We start from the raw sequence: 14,560 nt of genomic DNA on the forward strand, positions 1-14,560 counted from the left end.
CACTGCGGCACAATACAGAGCAGGGAAATACTCACTAAACGCCTTTTTGGAGGATGCTGTGGCGCTGTCCCAGCCATCCATCAACGCTGCGGCCACCTCATTCCATAGCCGCCGGGTCACCACATTGTCCTTGTACAGCCGGTCACGGCTGTCCCACAACGGCGCATGCTCCTGGACCAGGCTGATGAGCTGCTCATTATCCAGGTAGACGTCTTCATCCCGTTGTGGAACCTAGACAAAACACATTCAGTAGAATAATCAAATTTAAATTGAATAAAAAGTTACAAAAAAAAGAAACATAAAAAAGAGTAAAAAAAGAAGATAAAAAATAAAGAACATTACAAATCATTTGATACATACATTCCGTATCACCACCGGGACTTGGCTTCGCTGCTCCTGCTCTTCGCCCTCAGAAGTCCCGTCCGCAGAAGATGATGATGTCTTAAAAAAGTTGAAAAAAACGTAAGAGATTTGGAGTAGCAGCAGATATACTTACCAGATGCACGAAAATAATCACCTCACGGTCTGCTTGCGCCAATTCCTGCCGCGATGGGGAATATTCGGATTCTGAAGACATACTGCATGTAAAAATAATAAAAATCATTAGTACATACATAATTTAAAAGGACAGGCATATAATTTAATATACTCACATTCTTGCGCTGATAATGGGTTCCTTGGTGACTGTCTGCTCTCAAATCTGTCAGTGTAGTAGTGGCAGAGTTTTGGCAGGCACCTCCTTTATATAGACTTTTTTTTTTTGACTTTAGAAGTTTATAACTAGTACAACAAGTGGACACCACCAAAAAAACGCAGCGCTAAAAAAAGCATACATGCGCATGCCAGTGCACACGTATGCGCATCCATAGGCTATAATGGCCATTTTTAGCGCAAAACGTGCGCATACGTGCGCATGCGCTTTTTTGCAGGACCAAAAAATGCAACATGTAGCGTCTGTGAAATACAAACGCACACCCCAAAAAAACGCAGCGCATGAAAATCGCATACGTGCGCATGCCAGCGCGCAGGTATGCGCACCCATGTTAAATATAGGGGAAAAAACGCATGCGCACGTATGCGTTTTTTTCAAGCGCAAAAAAACGCAAATGTGAAACCAGCCTAAGCGGTATGTGTGGAGAAAACCAGGCACTGCTCATCACCTGCCCAATACAATCCTAACAATGAAACATGGTGGTGGCAGCATCATGCTATGGGGGTGTTTTTCACCTGCAGGGACAGGACAACTGGTTGCAATTGAAGGAAACATGAATGCAGCCAAGTACAGAGATATCCTGGATGAAAACCTCTTCCAGAGTGCTCTGGACCTCAGACTTGGCCGAAGGTTCACCTTCCAACAAGACAATGACCCTAAGCACACAGCTGAAATAACAAAGGAGTGGCTTCAGAACAACTCTGTGACCATTCTTGACTGACCCAGCCAGAACCCTGACCTAAACCCAATTGAGCATTTCTGGAGAGACCTGAAAATGGCTGTCCACCAACGTTCACCATCCAACCTGACGGAACTGGAGAGGATCTACAAGGAAGAATGGCAGAGGATCTCCAAATCCAGGTGTGAAAAACTTGTTGTATCATTCCCAATTAGACTCATGGGTGTACTAGCTCAAAAGGGTGCTTCTACTCAATACTGAGCAAAGGGTCTGAATAGTTATGACTATGTGATATTTCAGTTTTTCTTTTTTAATAAATTTGCAAAAATGTCTACATTTCTGTTTTTTCAGTCAAGATGGGGTGCAGAGTGTATATTAATGAGAAAAAAATGAACTTTTTTGAATTTACCAAATGGCTGCAATGAAACAAAGAGTGAAAAACTTAGAGGGGTCTGAATACTTCCCGTACCCACTGTGTATATATATATATATATATATATAGGAAAGGGGCCAGGATATAGATATATATACAGGGGGAAGGGGGCCCAGGACGGATATATATACAGTGGGAAGGGGCCAGGATTCATATATATACGGAGGAAGGGGCCAGGATGGATAAATATAGATATATATATGGGGGAAGGGGCCAGGATGGATATATATACGGGGGAAGGGGCCAGGATGGATATATATACGGGGGAAGGGGCCAGGATGGATATATATATGGGGGAAGGGGCCCAGGATGGATATACACTCACTGGCCACTTTATTAGGTACACCATGCTAGTAAGGGGTTGGACCCCCTTTTGCCTTCAGAACTGCCTCAATTCTTCGTGGCAGAGATTCAACAAGGTGCTGGAAGCATTCCTCAGAGATTTTGGACTATATTGACATGATGGCATCACACAGTTGGCGCAGATTTGTCGGCTGCACATCCCTGATGCGAATCTCCCGTTCCACCACATCCCAAAGATGCTCTATTGGATTGAGATCTGGTGACTGAGGAGGCCATTTGAGTACAGTAAACTCATTGTCATGTTCAAGAAACCAATCTGAGATGATTCGAGCTTTATGACATGGCGCATTATCCTGCTGAAAGTAGCCATCAGATGTTGGGTACATTGTGGTCATAAAGGGATGGACATGGTCAGCAACAATACTCAGGTAGGCTGTGGCGTTGCAACGATGCTCAATTGGTACCAAGGGGCCCAAAGAGTGCCCAGAAAAAATTCCCCACACCATGACACCACCACCACCAGCCTGAACCGTTGATACAAGGCAGGATGGATCCATGCTTTCATGTTGTTTACGCCAAATTCTGACCCTACCATCCGAATGTCGCAGCAGAAATCGAGACTCATCAGACCAGGCAACGTTTTTCCAATCTTCTACTGTCCAATTTCGATGAGCTTGTGCAAATTGTAGCCTCAGTTTCCTGTTCTTAGCTGAGAGGAGTGGTACCCAGTGTGGTCTTCTGCTGCTGTAGCCCATCTGCCTCAAAGTTCGACGCACTGTGCGTTCAGAGATGCTCTTCTGCCTACCTTGGTTGTAACGGGTGGCAATTTGAGTCACTGTTGCCTTTCTATCAGCTCGAACCAGTCTGCCCATTCTCCTCTGACCTCTGGCATCAACATGGCATTTCCGGCCACAGAACTGCCGCTCACTGGATTTTTTTTCTTTTTCGGACCATTCTTTGTAAACCCTAGAGATGGTTGTGCGTGAAAATCCCAGTAGATCAGCAGTTTCTGAAATTCTCAGACCAGCCCTTCTGGCACCAACAATCATGCCACGTTCAAAGGCACTCAAATCACCTTTCTTCCCCATACTGATGCTCGGTTTGAACTGCAGGAGATTGTCTTGACCATGTCTACATGCCTAAATGCACTGAGTTGCCGCCATGTGATTGGCTGATTAGAAATTAAGTCTTAACACACAGTTGGACAGGTGTACCTAATAAAGTGGCCAGTGAGTGTATATATACAGGAGGAACGGGCCAGGATGGGCATATAGGGAGCCAGGATGCATATATATGGGGGGCCAAGATTGATTTATGGGGGAAGGGGGCAGTAAAAGGGACCAGGACATGGGACATATGTGGGCGGGTATGTATAGCTGAGGAAGCCGGATGGATATCTGGGGCCTGGCAGGACAAGGGACATAGGGGGCCAGGCTGGGGCATATTATAAAATAAAGGGGGCAAGGCTGGTTCATATTATAAAATAAAGGGGGCTAGGCTGGGGCATATTATAAAATAAAGGGGGCCAGGCTGGTGCATATTATAAAATAAAGTGGACCAGGCTGGGGCATATTATAAAATAAAGGGGGCCAGGCTGGGGCATATTATAAAATAAAGGGGGCCAGGCTGGTGCATATTATAAAATAAAGTGGACCAGGCTGGGGCATATTATAAAATAAAGGGGGCCAGGCTGGGGTATATTATAAAATAAAGGGGGCCAGGCTGGGGCATATTATAAAATAAAGGGGGCCAGGCTGGGTGAGATTATTAAATAAAGGGGGCCAGGATGAGGGACTTAATTACTGTTCGAGGGCCAGAATGAGGAACATGATATATTAGTTTATGGTGACAAGTGGGGAACATAATTTCTTTAGGGTCCAATTAGGGACATTATTACTACTGTAATATAATTTACTTTTTAGTAAACTGTTTTCCATGTAGGGAACAAAAGGGAGTTCCTGTTACTGTGCAGGGCGGTACTATATCGCTTTTCTTCTTCATCTGACGTAGTGTAGAAGTCAGGGGAAAAGTGGGGAACGTGCTCTGGAAGCGATCAGCTATTGATGACTGTGTTATTTTTTGCAGAGACCAGTCCTGGCTGGTGGAAGTGGCGGTCTGTGCTGGTTGAAGAAGAAAAGCGAGGATGAAGGATTTTAACTACAGATGTCACTGGTGAGTCAGTGTATTACATGTACACGAAAAAGTAGAAGTCCATCTCAAGGAATAAAAATGATGAAGCTTTATTGCAAAAATCCAATAAAAACTATTTTTCAAGAAAAGGCTGCTATGTCCATAGAAAGTATACCCCTAAGGGATTACTGGGAATTGATCTGCAAAGCACCTGAACGCGTTTCGAACATCTAGTGTTTTTAAACTACCTGAATTTAAGAACACTAGATGTTCGAAGCGCATCCAGGTACCTTGCAGATCAGTTCCAAGTAATCCCTTTGGGGTATACTTTCTATGGACATAGCAGCCTTTTCTTGGAAAAATTGTTTTTATTGGATTTTTGCAATAAAGCTTCATCATTTTTATTCCTTGAGCTGGACTTTTACATTTTCTTTGATATTTCTGATGTTGGTGGAGACTGGTCCGTGCTCGGATTGAATACATCTCATGGAAAACAGATGGGGATGAGCTGAAACAATTTTCTTTGCACATATATTGCATGTACACGCACATTGTACTGTGTACAGAGCTCCTGTGTATAATGTCACTGGTGATCACTGTATTACCTGTACACTGACACTATTTACAGAGATCCTGTGTATAATGTCACTAGTGATCACTGTATTATCTTTACACTATATACAAAGCTCCTGTGTATAATGTCACTGGTGACAACTATTATCTGTACGCTGACTCTATAAACAGAGCTCCTGTGTATAATGTCACTAGTGATCACTGTATTAGCTGTACACTGACACTATATACAGAGCTCCTGTGTATAATGTCACTGGTGATCGTTGTATTACCTGTTCACTGACCCTATATACAGAGCTCCTGTGTATAATGTCACTGGTGATCAATGTATTACCTGTGCATTTACACTATATACAGAGCTCCTGTGTATAATGTGACTGGTGGTAATAACAGTGTTGTTAGTATTGTGGTTGGTATTCATAATCAGTACTGTATATTCGGTCAGTATGTGGTGGTAATTTGTGGTCTGGTGATGGTGTGGCAGTATTTTTCCTTGTAAGTAGTATTGTTAGGTCAATATGTGGTCTGGTCATGGTGTGATTTCTCCCCTGTATGTGGTAGTATTGGTCTTGGTATAGGGGATTATGTTGTATATGGCGGTCATTTGTTCTATTAATTAGGAGAAGATTCTTTATTTCTATTAGAGATTAAATACTTTGTACTCAGCTGCAGAGATGCACTTACAGGGGTTTCCTGTGGAAAAAAGTAATAATCACCTCTCCACAGGATAAGTGATAACGTATTGATTGGTGGGGGTCTGACTGCTAGGACCTATTCAGCAAAATGTGGAACTTTTTATCCCCATTAGACTGGAGTAGCATGTCTGACTTGACCACTGATCCATTCTTTTCCTCAGTGGCTACACTTTTTTTCTTTTATAGAAGCCCCAAAGAGAATGAATGGAGCTGCGGTCAGATATCCCACCTGCCGCTACATTTTAAAATGGGGATAAGTGTTCTATCAACGATAAAACTTCCTCATTCTTCCAATCAGTGCAGTTTCTAATGGTCGGACCTAAGCGATCACCTATCCTGTGGAGCCCATGGATTGTTGATAACTTGTTCTAACCAAAGAACCCCATTAATGTAAACTACCATAATTATACATCCCAGTTATGGGGGCGCACAGTAGATGTGCAGGAGCCGCCTGTGTTTTACAGCCGAAGCTCCACTATAAGGCTATGTGCACACGCATGCAGAAAATTTCTGCATTAAAACAAGACTCCTTCCCAGAAAACGAGCGCTTTTGCCGCGATTTTTGCACGTTTTTGCCGTGTCCCCAGACACATAGAAAATAGCCAGAAATGCGGAATTTACCGCAAAATAAAAGAGCATGCTACGTTTTTTTTTACCGCGAATCGTTTTTTTCGCGGTAAAAAAACGCATCAATATGCACAAGAGTGCAAAATGCATTAAAATGAATGGGAAGCTTCTTTTAAGCGTTTTTTGAGCGGATATTTTGGTAAATCCACGGGAAAAACGCGAAAAAAGCCGCTGTGTGTGAACACAGTCTAATGCGGATAACGACTGACAGATATTTGCATATAGCTGTAGGGTGGGCCCCTAGAGTCCATTCCCCTGGTGGGCCCCAGACATCACAGTCCGACCCTGATTAATACCCCATGTATTTTTATCTTTTTGCACTTTTTATCATTTTTGCAGGATGCAGCTGGGCCTCTTTTTGTTGGCTTGTTTTTTCTGTGTGATGCATGTATATAGTGCTGAACAGCCCGCCTGCTAATACTATGAGCGTGATCAATAGGCTGTTCAGACACTTTGCACCGCACTGTGTGACTGAGGTCCTATGCAAGCCTTATCTGTGGGCATTTTTCCCACTACGCAGCCAGCTCCTCTTTTTTCTTTGGATACTGGCTGTCTTCATCAGTGGGTTGCACCTGTGCTGCACGAAGCCTTTTTCAATGGAGGTCTGCTGCATCCTGCTAGTGCATCAGTCAGGGATTGATGAGTCTACCTTTCATGTTAGCCATTACTATATGGGGCAGTAAGAGGAGCTCTGGGAATCATATGGCAGCAGCGGCTCAGTATTGGGGTATCAGCAGGATGAGGAGTTTGTGCAGGTTGGAAATACATTTGCACATGGAAACACAAGAAGCAATGGGATGAAACTGAAAGGGAGAAGGTACAGATTAGATATTAGAAAAAACATTTTGACAGTTAGGAAGATCAATGAGTGGAACAGGCTGCCACGAGAGGTGGTGAGTTCTCCTTCAATGGAGGTCTTTAAACAGAGGCTGGACAGACATCTGTCTGAGCTGGTTTAGTGAATCCAGCATTGAGCAGGGGATTGGACACAAGGATTAAGATTCTACATGTGAATGGTGCTGGAAATGTGAGAAGTCAGATGTGTCATTGTTGTATTCTCTGCAGATGAGTCCTGGCTGGAGAAGTAGACATGTCGGTCTGGGCCACATGGAATAGAGAGGAAAAGTGAATGACTCCACCTGAAAGAACATCAGCTGTAAGTCACCATCTATAACTGTACTGTAATCTCTTATGTGTTCTGTAGGACTGGTATCTACCACTATGTGTCACCATATGGCGGTAATATCAGTGCTGGTCTTTGTATGGAGATTTATTTTCAATAACAGTGCGGTCATCTCCTGAGGTTCCCCTATACCGCCATAGCATGATTACCTAGTTAGAGGCCACAAGGAGACACAGACAGAAAGGGCCCCTGTGCAAGAACAATATATGGGCCCTTTGCAGCCCAAGAGCACCTTCTTTGGAGGTAGATATGGGCCCCCATACCTCTTGCACCCATGTGCGGTTGCACAGGTTGCACCAATGATATGTTCTCCTGTTAGGAGCCCACTCAGATGTTTTGCCCCCCTGAGCTGAACCCCTAGCTACGCCTCTGCGGAGATTACATCACTTCTGGCGACCTAGGTGACACGGCGGGACATGCGACAATCCCCTGTGACGTCACTGATTGTCAGGTGTCAATGAAAAGGTGCCATCGGCAATTCTCTGAGGCGCATCACATCTCAGGCGTGTTGACCAGACTCCATCTTAGGTATGGGCAAATTAGTAATGGCTACACGCTAATACGTTTCTAGGCTAAGCATAGACAGAATACATTGGTTAGTGGTATTGTGCATGACCCAATCTAATACCGGCAAAAACTAATGTGTTAATCTTAAAGTGACAAGTAAATATAACTCATGTTGTGTATTCTGCCATATGTACTTGTAAGCTGATTTATATTGGCCTCACATCCCGGGAACTACGTGTAAGAACTCACCGCACATGATGTGGATGGTGTGAGCACGTTACAGACGATCCCCAGTCATATAAAGGCATGCCACAACTGTATCCCCAATGAGGTGAATATCTGGGGTCCTGAGATATGTGTATATAGACGGGTATGCCTTCTTGATGCTACAATTTAATGATACAAAATATTGTTCTATTTTCTTGGTGGATTGTTGACTCCATGTCTTTAGTAGATAATTCCATGTTGGGAGTGTCCATTGTGCTCCCTTTTACAATCCCCCTATTTAAGGCATAGGGCTGTTTTTGGCATATTGTGAGTGTAACCTGCTTTCTGTTCTGATGATATGGTTTCAGTGGTTGTTCTGTGTTTTTCCAGCTCCCATCTCTGAACAGATGGACTACAGGACAGTGTGGAGGCCATATACTATAGGAGGCTTATTTAGGTCATAATATGGACAGATATTTTTTATTCAGGAGCATTTTAATAACAGTTATTTTGAAAGGACTCCGTGTCGGGATGTGCTGCAGGAGGCTGGAGAAGAGGGAAGTCTAAAGAAAGGAGATGTGGATGAGAAAAGTCATCATGGCGTCTGGACAAGATGGAGACTAAGAGAAAGAAAAGACTCAATCAGAGAAGAGGTCACTTATAAGGTACCAGGATGTACATTTTTACTTGTTGATACTGACGGCGTCTCATCAGTACTGTGGTTCCTATATAGTCCGCAGTCTGATAAAGACTGATAACAGCTCCCAGCATCTCCTTACCATTGTTAAGGACATACTGGGAGTTGTAGGTTCATGAGATACAAATGTGCTGTATATGTGCCTGACTTAGCAGGATTCTGCTCGTCAGTTATTAATCACATGATAACAAATATGAACCTAGCACTCAACTTAAAGGTATTTGTAAGGCGGACACCGCATCTGGAGGCACGTTTGCCCCTCTCCTATATACTGACAAGCTCATTACCTTAGACAGATCATTCTCCTCAATGCCTAGAGCACCGTCGTCCTTTCTGATAGATGCCTATAAGCTCTACACAATCTATATACCACACGTAACTGAAGAAGGTCACATTGACTGAAACGTCTTTTTTCGTGTACTACAATAAACCGCCTTACAAATACCTTTAAGTTGAGTGCTAGGTTCATATTTGTTGCTTTAACGGTTTGGGAACCTAACCTTAGCACCATCTTGAGTTGTGCTCACGGTGTTCTTTCTATATTAATCACATGATGTCATAGACCTAATGGAAAAGGGAAGAATTGGCCGGTTAGAAAGGCAAAATGGGCGCCTTCTGTTAGGAATCTGTGTCCTGCCATACTTATGCAGAGATCCAGATCCTCACATTTGTCTCCAGAGGCTAAGTCCTTTCAGCCAGCTTCTGAGCATGCTCCTGGAATGAGCTCTCATTGGAGTTCAGGAGTCAGGGGTTCAGGTCCTGCTCCTGATTCCATTGGCTTAGCTCAGGCCTCTGGAGATTTCTGGCAGTTCCCGCACGCTATAAAAAGTGCGCATGGCCGCTATGCCATGCGCTAGTATTTTCATACTGCTGCTGTATGTATGGTGACGAATGCTTGGACTGGTGACTGACTTATTAAGAAACCCCTTCCCTCTGATAATACGATTGTGTGAGTGATTGCGTAGTCGCCAGCGCGCTCCAGCTATTCCTGTCTCAGCAGCTAGCGTGCTGCATCGCGCCAGCGATATCGCGGTATTTCCGCTGAGGCTCCGTTCACACCGCGCTGCGATTGCAGTTCCTCGAGCGTTCGCAGTTGCGACGTCTCGCACCTCTTTTTCACGGTAGGTCTTGTCTGAGTAGTTCTGACATTTAAGACTGCTCCTGTGACCCTTTATTACCGTGTCGCTGTTGTTCTGTGGCTTAAACAGACACAGCGTTTTTGTGTGCTTTAAGGTTGCGGCTCTGTGTCTTTAACAGGGCTTGCTTCAGTGCACTCCAGGTGCAGTTAACCCCGTGAACATTAATACCATAGTGCTCTGCCTCTCTAGCAGCGGTCATATCACCTGCCGCACGGTGGCCCCCGAGTGGCGAAGACACTTTAATAATTTTTTTTTTTTTTTTAGTGCCTTCCGCCACTCCTAACATAATACTAGCGCCAGGGTCTAGCTAGAGATGGCAAATCAGCAGCAGCTGTTACAGCTTGTGCGTCAGCTCGAGGCTCGTCTTGCTACCCTTGAGAGGTCTCTCGCAGCTGCGCAGGCTACAGATGCTGCCGTCCAGGCACTTACAGATGCTGCCGTCCAGGCACTTACAGATGCGGTAGGACGTATGTCCATGTCCGCCCTTGCACCGACAGTTACCCGCCTCCCGTTGCCCGATAAATATGCTGGGGATTGGGCCTCCTGTAGGGGATTTATCAGCCAGTGCTCGATACACCTGGAGCTGCTGGCTGCGCAATTCCCTACGGAGCGGGCTAAGGTGGCTTTTGTTATCTCCCTACTGTCGGGCAAGGCGCTGGAATGGGCTACGCCTCTGTGGGAGCGTGGTGACCCCGAGATTCGGTCCGCAGCTAACTTGCTAACTGCCATCAGGCAAGTTTTTCTCGGTCCTCGGGTCACGCATAATACGTCCCTGCAGTTACTCGCCCTTACTCAGGGGTCACTCTCGGTTAGCCAGTATGCCGTCCGTTTTCGGACACTGGCGTCCAAGTTGGAATGATCCGACAAGGCCCTAATCCCCGTTTTTTGGCGAGGTCTAGCAGAGCATGTGAAGGATGCTCTCTCTACTAGAGAGATTCCCACTAGCTTGGAAGAGCTAATCTCAGTCTCCTCATGTATCGATCTCCGTTTTTCGGAGCGCGGTATGGAGCGTGCTCACTCCAAGCGCAAATCCGTTTTGGCTCCCAAATTTTTTGTACCCCTTGAGCTAGACGAGCCAGAGGTTCTACCCCCTGAGCCCATGGAGGTGTCTCGCACCAACTTTAATACAGACTCTGACCAGGAATCCATCTGCGGTTGTCACTATGTCTGTGCAATTTCTCCGGAAGCCGGTTCCCCGCAAAGGTTGGAGTCTGAACCGGCTATCGAGACCTTTGTCCCTCCTCATCTCAGGGCTCAGGTGCTCGCTTGGGCACATGCATCTAACACGCACCACCATCGGGGCTATATGCAGGTCTCAAAACTGTTGGCTGATGCGTATTGGTGGCCCCATAGAGCTCGGGACATAAAAAAATTTATTCAGGCTTGCACCTTATGTGCTCAGACTAACCCTCCTAAAAAGAGGGTGGCGACATCTGTCGACACGCGGCAGCGTGCCTCTGTCACTCCCGCTCCTACTATATCCCAAGTGTCCCTCTTGAAACCTGGTGACCTCGGTTCCTCTGATGCCTTCCAGGTATCTCGAGTTACTGTAACCCCTACCTGGACACCAAGATCGCCCTCTGAAGAGTTTGAGCCCTATGCCACCGTTGGGCACAGGGCATTCGCCCGGAGGGCTCAGGGAGGAGGGGGCCTTAGGAGGGGGGGGTAATGTTAGGAATCGGTGTCCTGCCATACTTATGCAGAGATCCAGATCCTCACATTTGTCTCCAGAGGCTAAGTCCTTTCAGCCAGCTTCTGAGCATGCTCCTGGAATGAGCTCCCATTGGAGTTCAGGAGTCAGGTGCTCAGGTCCTGCTCCTGATTCTATTGGCTTAGCTCAGGCCTCTGGAGATTTCTGGCAGGTCCCGCACGCTATAAAAAGTGCGCATGGCCGCTATGCCATGCGCTAGTATTTTCATGCTGCTGCTGTATGTATGGTGACGGATGCTTGGACTGATGACTGACTTATTAAGAAACCCCTTCCCTCTGATAATACGATTGTGTGAGTGATTGGGCAGCCGCCAGTAGCAGCGCCAGCGCGCTCCAGCTATTCCTGTCTCAGCAGCTAGCGTCCTGCATCGCGCCAGCTGAGGCTCCGTTCACACCGCGCTGCGATTGCAGTTCCTCGAGCGTTCACAGTTGTGACGTCTCGCACCTCTTTTTCACGGTAGGTCTTGTCTGAGTAGTTCTGACATTTAAGACTGCTCCTGTGACCCTTTATTACCGTGTCGCTGTTGTTCTGTGGCTTAAACGGACACAGCATTTTTGTGTGCTTTAAGGTTGCGGCTCTGTGTCTTTAACAGGGCTTGCTTCGGTGCACTCCGGGTGCAGTTAACCCCGTGCACATTAATACCATAGTGGTCTGCCTCTCTAGCAGCGGTCATATCACCTGCAGCACGGTGGCCCCCGAGTGTCGAAGACACTTTAATAATTGTTTTTTTTTTTTAGTGCCTTCCGCCACTCCTAACACCTTCGTCTTCATCTGCCTTGGGCACCAAAATACTTTACTCTGGCCCTGGTAACGAATAAAGCAAAATCCCACATGACCTCTCAGTGTTCTACGATTTTTCGTTGAGGACACTTATTGTGTGTGGGCTGGTGAATTTTGTGTACAAGGGCTGCTTTTTAGTCCCAGTTTGGCCCTGAATCCCCTCGTGTATCTGAATGCAAGGAAGAGTGTGAAGTTGTGCTCACTGTGCAGTAAGACTTGGTCATCTCTGCTCCGTCCTGTCTTCCAGCGCAGGGTTAAATTGCTCCGACTCCATATCTGGCTTCACGACTTGATCATAGATGCTGGGTCCTGATCCCCAACAAAATCCCACCAACCCAAGATTGTGAAAGAAACACACAAAACACTTTTATTGGATGTTAAATGGACCAAATTTTATTCCAAATCTCATAATTATTATTTCATTCAGTGTCTGAAATTTAGAATCAGCCAATTACTATGAAAAAGACACTGAAAATGGCACAACCCCCGACTCACGAAGAATCATCCTTCAGCACTCAGGAGAGGAAAAACCCCCTGTGGAGGAAACCTCTAGGGAACCATGGCTGTAGGACTGCCCTTCCCTTGGGCTTAGAAGGTTAATGCCAACATGTAACAGCAAATTGTACCAGAATTTGTACATTGTGTCATATTTGTCATGGAGAAGCCTAATGCGACCTCTCCAGGCCGTACACATAAAGGTGAAGGCGGCGAGTACTGGACGTGAGGGAGATCTGGCTGCAACATCTGTCACCCCATTGATCTGGCTGGCTAGGCGGTATGGCTGATCTGGCTGGCTAGGCGGTATGGCTGATCTGGCTGGCTAGGCGGTGTCCCCTTCCTCCCATTGTGGAGTGATGAAGCTCCAGGTCTCCAGACACATCAAGTACGGCTCCTCCTACGGCGGAATGACTTGTGGTTCTGGAATCTTCTCCTGTATCATAGATGCATGTGTTTATGACATCAGCGCAGTTGCCATAGTTATCACAGGTGTTTTATACTGTTGTTTCATTGGCTGGAAAGTCCCTCTTAGTGTTCCAAAGAATTAACCCTTGAATGACTGGCATTATGCCTTTCTCCAGAAGCTTGTAAAATAAACTTGTCACTAGACAGGACCATTATCATTATTATATTTTAAAGTTGCTCCAACCAAAGTCTAATAAATGAGCGCATCTTCAGAGTTGATGTGTAACAAGCACAATAATTCCATTAAGCCCTACAAAATGTATAAATGCACAACATGAGAACAGAGCAGTCTCATAGAAAATGAATGATACCAAAGTGAATGCAGTTAGATATAGGAGGCTATATAGGGGCTCATACTGTATATGACAGGCTATATGGGGACTCACACTGTATATAGGAGGCAATATGGTGGCAAACAGTGTATTCAGAAGGCTATATGTGGCCTCATACTATATATAGGAAGCGATGTGCAGGCTCATACTGTATATAGGAGGCTATGTGGGTGCTCATACTGTATATACTGTAGGAGGCTATGTGGGTGCTCATACTGTATATAGGAGGCTATATGCGGTCTCATACTGTATATAGAAGGCTATATGTGGGTGCTCATACTGTATATAGGAGGCTATGTGGGGCCTCATACTGTATATAGGAGGCTATGTGGGGCCTCATACTGTATATAGGAGGCTATGTGTGGCCTCATACTGTATATAGGAGGCTATATGTGGCCTCATACTGTATATAGGAGGCTATATGTGGCCTCATACTGTATATAGGAGGCTATATGTGGCCTCATACTGTATATAGGAGGCTATATGTGGCCTCATACTGTATATAGGAGGCTATATGTGGCCTCATACTGTATATAGGAGGCTATATGTGGCCTCATACTGTATATAGGAGGCTATATGTGGCCTCATACTGTATATAGGAGGCTATATGTGGCCTCATACTGTATATAGGAGGCTATATGTGGCCTCATACTGTATATAGGAGGCTATATGTGGCCTCATACTGTATATAGGAGGCTATATGTGGCCTCATACTGTATATAGGAGGCTATATGTGGCCTCATACTGTATATAGGAGGCTATATGTGGCCTCATACTGTATATAGGAGGCTATATGTGGCCTCATACTGTATATAGGAGGCTATATGTGGCCTCATACTGTATATAGGAGGCTATATGTGGCCTCATACTGTATATAGGAGGCTATATG

General features: G+C 45.5%; 1 long non-coding RNA gene across 1 annotated transcript; it reads left to right on the plus strand.

The window, feature by feature from the left end:
- Positions 1-3,422: 3,422 nt before the first annotated feature.
- On the plus strand, positions 3,423-8,910 carry LOC141051252 (uncharacterized). Its single transcript, XR_012220606.1, has 4 exons — positions 3,423-3,493; positions 4,213-4,299; positions 7,218-7,308; positions 8,567-8,910. It is a non-coding gene; the product is annotated as an uncharacterized lncRNA (long non-coding RNA).
- The last annotated feature ends 5,650 nt before the right edge of the window (positions 8,911-14,560 follow it).

Source organism: Dendrobates tinctorius, unplaced genomic scaffold (genome assembly GCF_039654945.1).
Source record: "Dendrobates tinctorius isolate UK_male_01 unplaced genomic scaffold, ASM3965494v1 ptg000156l, whole genome shotgun sequence".
Classification (NCBI taxonomy): domain Eukaryota; kingdom Metazoa; phylum Chordata; class Amphibia; order Anura; family Dendrobatidae; genus Dendrobates; species Dendrobates tinctorius.